The sequence below is a fragment of the Poecilia reticulata genome, chromosome 12 (genome assembly GCF_904066995.2).
Source record: "Poecilia reticulata chromosome 12, P_reticulata-male-v2, whole genome shotgun sequence".
In the NCBI taxonomy this organism is placed as follows: domain Eukaryota; kingdom Metazoa; phylum Chordata; class Actinopteri; order Cyprinodontiformes; family Poeciliidae; genus Poecilia; species Poecilia reticulata.
This window is the reverse complement of record NC_088841.1, coordinates 28,852,756-28,863,339: the sequence shown is the minus strand read 5'-3', so window position 1 is coordinate 28,863,339 and position 10,584 is coordinate 28,852,756.

The following is a 10,584-nucleotide window of genomic DNA, read 5'->3' as shown; positions in this document are numbered from 1 at the left end:
CATCCAACACATCCAACCAGACATCCAACACATCCAACCAGACATCCAACCGGACATCCAACCGGACATCCAACCAGACATCCAACTGGACATCCAACTGGACATCCAACCAGACATCCAACCAGACATCCAACCAGACAACCAACACATCCAACCAGACATCCAACCAGACATCCAACCAGACATCCAACACATCCAACCAGACATCCAACCGGACATCCAACCGGACATCCAACCAGACATCCAACTGGACATCCAACCAGACATCCAACCAGACATCCAACCAGAAAACCAACACATCCAACCAGACATCCAACCGGACATCCAACCAGACATCCAACACATCCAACCAAGACATCCAACCAGACGTCCAACACATCCAACCCGACATCCAACAACACATCCAACACAACAACCAAGACATCCAACCAGACATCCAACCAGACATCCAACACATCCAGCCGGACATCCAACAAGACATCCAATAAAATGTTTATGGTGACCTCTCAGCAGGCTGTAGCTTTAGCATCCGCTGTGTTCATTAGCATGGTGTCTGAGCGCGCTCCTTACCAGGCCGCTGATTGGTGCAGCAGCGGAGCGTCTAAGCTGCTGCTAATGCGTGGGGGAGGCTATCCGCCTCAGGTTGCTCTGACATGGCCGCTAATCCCACTGCCGGCTCGCCTTTTAATTTAATTACAGCTAACTGTGTTAATATTTCATTAAAGTATTAGCTGTGTTTTAATCAGACCGCTCGCCGTCAGCTGCTTCCGTCCTCCAGAGACTTCCTCCATGCCTCCACCCTGACAGGAGCTGCAGCAGCTCCACCACCGCGCTGCAGCAGCAGCAGCAGCAGCAGCAGCAGCAGCAGCAATGCATGGCTGTCGGGGAAACGCCAGGATGAATGCAGATGAGACGTTTTGTGCGCTGCGTCTCTCCACGGGCCGCAGCAGATGTCTGCTGTCAGGGTGAGCAGCGTCAAGGCGGCCGCCTGACATATTTTCATATTTAACGATTCATCTCATTCTGATTCATGAAACACGCAAACACAGCCGCAGCAGCCAATCGGCATAAAGACGCCGGCAGGACGCGCCGCCATCAGCATGTCGGAGCAGGACGACCTTCACTGGAGCCAAGGTCACTGACCAGAACTCCAGAACAGCTCTGATGCTCCGGATCCTGACTGGACCAGTAAAGATTATTGGTTACATTCATGGTAATAACTGGTTGGTAACTGGTTAATTGGTTAATAACTGGTTTGTAACTGGTTAATAACTGGTTGATAATTGGTTAATAACTGGTTGGTAACTGGTTAACTGGTAATAACTGGTAGGTAACTGGTTAATTGGTTTGTAACTGGTTGTTAACTGGTTAATTTGTTAATTTGTTGTTAATTGGTTGATATCTGGTTGTTAACTTGTTAACTGGTAATAACTGGTAGGTAACTGGTTAATTGGTTGATAACTGGTTTGTAACTGGTTGTTAACTGGTTAATTGGTTGATAACTGGTTGTTAACTGGTTGTTAACGGGTTAATTGGTTGATAACTGTTTGTTAACGGGTTAACTGGTTGATAACTGATTGTTAACGGGTTAATTGGTTAATAACTGGTTGTTAACTGGTTGGTAACTGGTTGATAACTGGTTGTTAACTGATTAACTGGTTGGTAACTGGTTGTTAACTGGTTGTTAACTGATTAACTGGTTGGTAACTGGTTGTTAACTGGTTGGTAACTGGTTGTTAACTGGTGTCTGTCTGGTGTAGATGTAACCTCAGTGATGAGCGCTGAGCAGCAGAGTGTGAACGCACAGACACACACTCCCGTATCAATGTGTGTGTAGTGACATGTGAAGCCGTGACGCCCAGATGGAGCCGTCTGCACCTGCAGCTCCTCTGGGACCTGAAAGTGTCACAGCAACACCTGAACGAGACCTGTCAGCGTTTCTTCATCAGCAGCTCGTCATCCTCCCTCTAACTCGGTTATTTTAGTTTTCATTTATCTCTTCGTTTTCTCTGCTCTCACGTTTTCTGTGATTCAGAAACTGGACATTTTAAACTACATGCGATCAAACTAAATACGTTTTCTTCGATAACCTTTTTTTAAAAATGTGCTTTTAGGAGCATTTTTACGATGCTGTAATTTTCACTTTTACTTGAGTAAAAGACGCTCAAACTCGAGAAAATCTCCAGTTGTGTCTCCAAAGCTGCTGCCTCCTATAAACGATCAGATAATCAGGAAAACATCAGGAGTTAAAGAGTCACGACTGGAGGAAACGTTCACCAAAACACCAACAACTGACAAAGACTGAAGACGAAACCAGAAAACTGGTGGTAGATTCTGAATAGGGCAGCTTGAGAAAACATGGAGGACAAACACACAGGCTTCCTGCCACTGATGTGTTGAAGCTTCTGTTGTCACACACACACACGCACACACACACACACAGGCTGCCAGGAGGAAGTGGAGAGGTGCTTTAACGTGAATTTCCTCATAAAATGTTGATTCCAACCGAAGGCGTGGAGACGCAGTGAGCGGAGCGGCGACGTTCCAGGGTTTCATCACTTGGAACGTTTTTAAGTCCAGAGAACCAAACTCTGGTCCTCCAAGCCTCAGTCTGGGTTCAGATGGGCTGAACTCTGGTTGGTTTCAATGTGAACGCCAAGCGGACCAGAGACCGCTCCAAAAGCAGGAAGGGGACTACAGCGCAGGGGATTCTGGGTAAATGCGACCAAAACAAAAGCTAGCGTTAGCCTAGTGCTAGCTGGAGAAAATCAGCTAAAATCTTGTTTCCATCTGGTGAAGCAGGAAGTTGCTCTCAGCGTCTTCAGAGGTTTTTGTGTCGTTTCCTTCAGTGGATCTTGGAGCAGCGACTCGTTTGAGTTGTTGACTAAACACGTGGTGGAATAAACCAATCAGAAGCTCACAAAGCTGTGACATCATCAGGACTTTACCACATCGTTTAAATGAACTCAGATTTTGATGTATGTAAACTTCTGGACGAATCGAAGTGATTCTGAATGACGGGTCTGGGCTTTCCAATGCAGAACAGAACCAGGTTGAACAGAACCGGGTTGAACAGAACCTCTGTGTGTAATCAGCAGGAAACCGGGTCAGAGTCCCAGGATGGATCTGGAAATGTTCTGCTGGTGAAAACTGCAGCAAAACGCTCTGAATTCTGGCTTTTTATTTTGGTTTCATTATTGGGTCACTGAAGGCTTTTTGTCCTGGAAATAGGAGCAAACACACACACACATACACAACACACACACACACACAACAAACACACACGCACACAGAAGAAGCCCCTGCTGTCGACAGGAACAACAGTTCAACAAACAACTGAAACACAAAGCGCCGCTTCTTTGGATTTAACAACCAGGAGAGGAGAAGTGTTGGGAAAACTGGGTCACACACACACACACACACACACACACACACACACCTGTGATTCTGCACCTTTTCTCTGAGCTTCCGATAACTGAACCCAGGTTACTAATTTAAGAATCATTTGCAGTCTGACTCCGGTCCGTTTGTCTGGAAAGTCCGGTTCGGTTTGGAGGTGTGAACGCTAAACGAACTCCGGTTCAGGAAAACCACCTTCAACTTCCAGGATGGTTTACAGCAGGTGTCAAACTCGAGGCCCGGGGGCCAAACGTGGCCCGCCACGGCTTCTCTTTAGGCCCTCGAGATTCCAGACACTAAATCAGTCGCTCCAGGTTTTCCGATTCCTTCATCATGGATTTTTCATGCTGGTGCACAGTAGCGAGTTTGTTACAATTTATTTTGTAAAAATGGGTTTGAGTGATACTAACTCCCACCTGCAGGTGGCAGTGTTCCCTACCTTTACTCCACGGCTGCCTCAGCTTTACCTGATGTGAAAATACATTATGTAATTAATGTGGCAGCTAAAAAAAAATCAATTTAATGTCACTAATGAGCACAAAGTTTTAGATTAGCTCCACAAAAATAATCACAAAATCTAAGACTGATGTGAAAAGATGTCAGAATTATTTAACTTTGCAGACACACACTGGCTTTTATCAGCCACACACTGGCCCTTTAAGAACGTTCAAGATGTTGATCAAACACCAACGTTTAGTGATCCATCTATTAGAATGGCCTAGTCAAAGTCCAGACCCAGAACAGAGTCTGTGAGGACTTGAGCTGATCCAGATGTTTTCTAATCCTGAGCTGGTAGAGACAAAACCCAGACAAGAATGATCTGCTGAATCAAACGAAGGCCGCATATACATGCACACCGCACTTTCCAGATATTTATGTTTTAAAAGAGATTAAATTATTAATAAAACTGGGGCGGAGACTTTCACTCGTTCAGTTTGGTTAATAAATTACATTGATCTTAACACAATTAATCGTTTCGTTGTTTTTTTATTTCCTTGCTAACAAAGGTTCCACCTTTGTTTCTGGTACGACCGTAAATCTGACGCACAGCTACATCCGCTAATAACAGAGCTAAACGGAATCTGATTGGTTTAATTTGCTGCGGCTCTAAATCTACAAGAACCTGATTCACTAAACATTTGGACTGTTCTGGTACCGTTTTCACCAGTGGTGGGAACTTTAGTACAGTTTTCATGTATCTGTACTTTACTTAAGTAGATTTAATAATGGGTACTTTCTACTTCACTACATTTCTACAAAACTGTCTTGTTACTCGTTACATCCAAGTCTCGTTGAGCTTTTTTTCATTAAAATGTGAAGTTCAGGGATTTAAGGTGGCGCCGTAAAATCCCAGCAATAACGTGACTTAGTGTCTGTTGTCATCCATCGGCTCCACCTTTACTCGCACGCGGAGCTCCAGACATGCGCAGTGGTTTCCTCTGAGCGGAGAAGATGTCTGTCTAATGTCAGTAATATAATAGCTGCAGAAATCATAGATATGGTGACATGTAAAATCAGCAGCGCTTCGCTTTCACAGACGGTGGGACTTCGTCCAACTTTTAGCGTCACTTGGAAGGAAAGCTTAAAGACAGGTAAGATCTGTGGACGTGATGCTAGCTAAGCTAGCTGTACAGAGAGACATGTTGCATCTGCTATGAAAAAAAGTTGTCACTCGTGCTGAATTACTGTGTGGAGGTTTTGACTGAGGTGTCGCATTTATGGGACAACGCTGGTACCAAAGTGCAATATAGTGATATGACATTCAGGAACGATCCGATTCTTCTGGACGGATCTTTACTGATTAAATTGATTTCAGCTCCAAGTATTTAATATCTAGATTTTTTATGGGAATGTGGATCTTTCAGTTCAATTTGAGAACCAATTTTGATAGGTAAAAGTTATTTTTTTGTGTCACATGGGTGCTGGTCTTGACTTGGTCTTGGGTTGGTGGTCTTGACTACAACTCTGCTACTGGCTCCTCGGTTGCCTGTCCTCTCCCACCCACCTGCTTTCCATCCCCTTTGTGTTGAATTTCTTTATAAATAAAAACCACTAGTGGCAAAAAAAGGTGAAGTTCATGCTATGTTAGGACAGGAGACAAGATGTTTCCATTCCTGAAATTATGATGCATAGCATCACATATCTAAGTCTAAACTATGTTACAGAGGAAACACAATAAAAACATGCTTTATCTGTGGCATTGTTCATTAAAATGGCACATTTCTGATGTATTAAAGTTAAATACGATCAGCACAGTTAATGATATTAGCGATTAGGTAATGCATTCAGCAAGTACTTTTACTTTTAATACTTAAGTATTTATAAAAGCCAGGACTTCTTTACTTAAGTACATTTTTTGAGTACTTTCTCCACCACTGGTTTCACTCCCAAACTCATCCATCCATCCATCCATCCTTTCTTTCTTTCTCTTGTTTTTCCTCTTTTCTGTCCTTCCTATCTAACCTTTCCTCTCTTGCATATTCATAAATTCATAAACCTGAGAACGTCCGACATGTTTAATCCCTCCCTGGATGTGTGTGTGTGTTTTCTCTCTCTCTCTGTTTCTCTCTCTCTCTCTCTCTCTCTCTCTCTCTCTCTCTCTCTCTCTCTCTCTCTCTCTCTCTCTCTCTCTCTCTCACACACACACACCTCCTCCCTAACATCCAGCAGCTGGCCAACAGATGGGGCCCGCAGCCAGAAAAGCAGCTCACCGCAAAAACAAAAATTTACAGGACGCCAGCAGTGGAATTCATTTAAGGCAGAGAAGAAGAAGAAGAAAAAGAAGAAGAAGAAGAAGAAAAAGAAGAAGAAGAAGTGCTTAAAAAATGTTTAAAAAGTGAAATATGGATGGAAATGTTTTGGTTTCCAAAAACAAGATGAATCAATTCATGACCTAATCTAACTTACTAACTGCTTTAGTGATCGATTAATAGTGAAAACTGCAGCCGTAACTCGGATGTTTTCTTGGATTTTTCTGTAACTTTTTTAGCTGAACAGAAACAAAACTCCACTTCATGAAAAAATTGGAAAATTCTCGAAGCTGTAAAAACAGAAAATTTCAGATTAATTTAATACATTTTGTAGAAAAAAATACTCCAAAATTTTTAGATTCATTTAATAAATTTCTAGAAAAATTTTGGAAATGTCTTCATGGAAATAGTTGAAAATTTGGAAATTAATCTAAAATTCTTACATTAATGTCATAAATTCTCTAGAAAAAACTTGTAAATTTATAAAACGATAAACGGAACAAAAACGACTGAAATCTTTTGTCTTTAGTTTTTATCTTTAATATTTTGTGTCCAGTTTTCAGAGTGAAGTTGATAATTTAACAAAATCACAACGTGAAGCAAGTTTGACCTGGAAGCTGTAAGGCGATGGATGGATGGATGGATGGATGGATGGATGGATGGATGGATGATATCATCCGTCCTTCCTTTTGCTTTTTCTTCCCTCTGACATCAGCTGTGTTTATTTTGCAAACCTTTTCATCTGCTGCCCACCTGACGTCACACACACACCTAGACACACACACACACAAACACCTAGACACACAAACACCTAGACACACAAACCTAGACACACACGCAAACACCTAGACACGCACACACAAACACCTAGACACACAAACACACACACACACACCTAGACACACACACACCTAGACACACACACACACACCTAGACACACACACACAGTTGTACGCAGCTATCCAACAGGAGACATTCCATTGACTTCCATTCATTTCTACAGCCTAAACCTTACCCTAACCCTAACCCTCACATTCCTAACCCTCACATTCCTAACCCTCACATTCCTAACCCTAACCCCCACATTCCTAACCCTAACCAAAAGTCAATTCACACCTTAGTCCTAACTGTGACCCCTGACCCTAAAACAGGGTCATTTCCAAGAAGGGACCTACAAAATGTCCCCTCTTCAACGGTGAGTCCCCTGTTGGTGAGTGTAAAATGACACCCATGTCCCCTGTTGGATAGCTACACGTGAACACACACACACACCTAGACACACACTCAGCATTAAAAGGTCGCTCCGTCATCTTCATCTTCCTCCCATCTGATTTCCTTTCAAAGCTGCTCCTCCTTCAACCACACAGACCAACTAGTGGCATTCACACACACACACACACACTCTGTGTCCCATCTGGTCCCCATTCAGCAGGATGTGAGCTCTGTCTCTCTCCCTCTCCCTCTCTCTCTCTCTCTCTCCAGGTTCTGACGTTTCATCAAGGAGTTCAGAGGAAACTGAAACAAACTGAACTGGAAAAACATGAGGAAATTTTCTAGATTTCACTTTTTCACAGGCAAAAAGCGAAACAGGAGCTAAAAAAACGCTGAGCGACGAACGAGAGCGACGAGTTAAACTGGAGAAAAATATTAACTGTTTTTAAATGTTCGGTTTTATTTTAGAGAAAACTCAAAAGTTCACTTCCTGGTTCCACCAAAAAAAAACAAAAAACTGGTTAGAGAAATGTTCTAGAAAAACTTTAAAATTTCTCCAAAAGTTGAAAATTTGAGATTATTCTCATGAATTTTCTTTAAAAAAAAAAAAACATGACAATTCTTTGAGCTACTAAAGCCGTAAATTTGCAGGAAATATGAACTTTTCAGGTTAACATATTGTTGGCAGTGTTTGTAGCCCGTAAAGTAGAACATTGTGACTTCTGAGCTCTTTGGTAATTTGAGCTGAAAATGTTTTACTTTAAGTAATTATTGTTAGTTTTCTTCATAGTTTCCAGTGAGGTGAAGCTGCTGAACATATTTTATTTTTATTAACACTTTGCTGCTAAATCTGATGAGTTTGAGCTGATTGGAGGTCAGAGGTCATCAGAGCCGCGCGCAGTGTGTGTGTGTGTGTGTGTGTGTCGTGGCCCCTCCCTCCCTGCTGCAGGTCTTCCCGCTCCAGATGTTCCTGAGTTTTTCCACATGCCGACTCCAAACCAAAACCAGAGGATTTCCCAGAATGCACCACGAAGCTGCAGGAAAGCAGGGGAGCGGCGAAGGCGGCCGAACGCGTCGCCATGGAAACACGGAACTATCAGACAAGTTCAGTCGTTTCGGCTTCGCTAGCGGAGGAAATGACGTTTGGCCGTTTTCAGTCTTCACTCCGTGAACGTTGCTGCATCACCTGGAGCGGAGAGAGATGACGTCAGAACCGGACCGCAGCAGAACCACAGAGCTTTGATGGCTCACACACACACACACACACACACACACACACACACACACACACACACACACACACACACACACACACAGCCTGTAATTTGTCTGTGGTTTATTTGCTCTCTGCATAAACTGAACTGTCAGATGATTGAAACCATGAAAAACACAGAATATCTCCAGGTTATTGGGTTTTAGAGACTTTAACCTGTTGGTGGCGTTGCAGCGTTAGCAGTGTTAGCAGCATTAGCGGCATTAGCAGTGTTAGCGGCATTAGCAGCATTAGCAGTGTTAGCGGCGTTAGCAGCATTAGCAGTGTTAGCGGCATTAGCAGCATTAGCAGTGTTAGCGGCGTTAGCAGCATTAGCAGTGTTAGTGGTGTTAGCAGCATTAGCAACATTAGCAGTGTTAGCGGCATTAGCAGCATTAGCAGTGTTAGCGGCGTTAGCAGCATTAGCAGTGTTAGTGGTGTTAGCAGCATTAGCAACATTAGCAGTGTTAGGGGCGTTAGCAGCATTAGCGGCATTAGCAGTGTTAGCGGCATTAGCAGCATTAGCAGTGTTAGTGGTGTTAGCAGCATTAGCAGTGTTAGTGGTGTTAGCAGCATTAGCAACATTAGCAGTTAGGGGCGTTAGCAGCATTAGCGGCATTAGCAATGTTAGCGGCATTAGCAGCATTAGCAGTGTTAGTGGTGTTAGCAGCATTAGCGGCGTTAGCAGCATTAGCAGTGTTAGCAGCATTAGCGGCGTTAGCATTGTTAGCAGCTAGCATCAAAACTGAAGAGATAAGTTTTAAATTTTAAAAGAATACTTTGATTTATGTGTTTTTTCTGAAAATGAATATTTAATTTTACACATTCCAGCTAGAAAAAACACAATTAGCTTAAAATCTTTACAATGACATTTATTTTAAAACTAATATCTACAAATGACTAGCCTTTTAGCATTAGCAGAGCTAACTTTTAAGCTAGCGGTTATTAGATGTTCATTAGATATTTTTATTTACTTAAACATGAATTCTGCTAAGGCGCCACACTAACAATTAGCAGGAGCTAATGCTAAGTTCTACTTTCAGCCTGCCAGGTGTTATGTCGCCCTCCACTGGGCCAAAGCTGTTACTGCAGCACAGATGTTGAACTTTTTTCATCTGAATAAAGTTTGAATTTAACCAGAAAACAAAATTTAGTGTCCAAAGAGTTAAAAGTTATTTATAATGTAAAGTTACTGATGTTTGAGACATTTTGCTACTATATTACAATATTATCGTTTATCGCGATAATTTCTGGGACAATTTATCGTCCAGAAACATTTATGATCCAAAACTCGTGTTTTTTATCATTATTTCGTGAATAATTTCACAAATCAACTAGAAAAACGTTGAAAATTTGTCAGCTGAATTTTTTTATAGATTATTCTCAGAAAGTTTATAGAAAGTTTTAATTTGCTCCGTCCGAAAATCTAAAAGATTTTGAAGTCAGTGTTTGAATTTTTTTAGAAAAAAACTTACAACTTGAAAATTTTGAGATTCATGTGTTTTCTACAGAAAACTTGCAAAGTTTTAACATTTTTGACTTCTGAAATTGTTAATATTTGCTAGATTTAGCTAAAAATTTTAATTTTTATCAGCTATTTAAAAGTATTTATTTTTTAGATTTTCACAATTTTTCCAGCTGCTGACACATAAAAAAACATTTTCTGGAAAGAAAACAAAACTTTACTGTCAACATTTCACTGAAGAAATTGAATTAAATTTTTGACCAATCAGGTGAAAGGAGATCATTTCCCTGCAGATCCGTTCCGGTTTTTGGGATTCCAGCTCCGGTTTTTGGGATTCCAGCTCCGGTTTCTGGGATTCCAGCTCCGGTTTTTGGGATTCCAGCTCCGATTTTTAGGATTCCAGCTCCGGGTTTTGGGATTCCAGCTCCGGTTTGGGATTCCAGCTCCGGTTTTTAGGATTCCAGCTCCGGTTTTTGGGATTCCAGCTCCGGTTTGGGATTCCAGC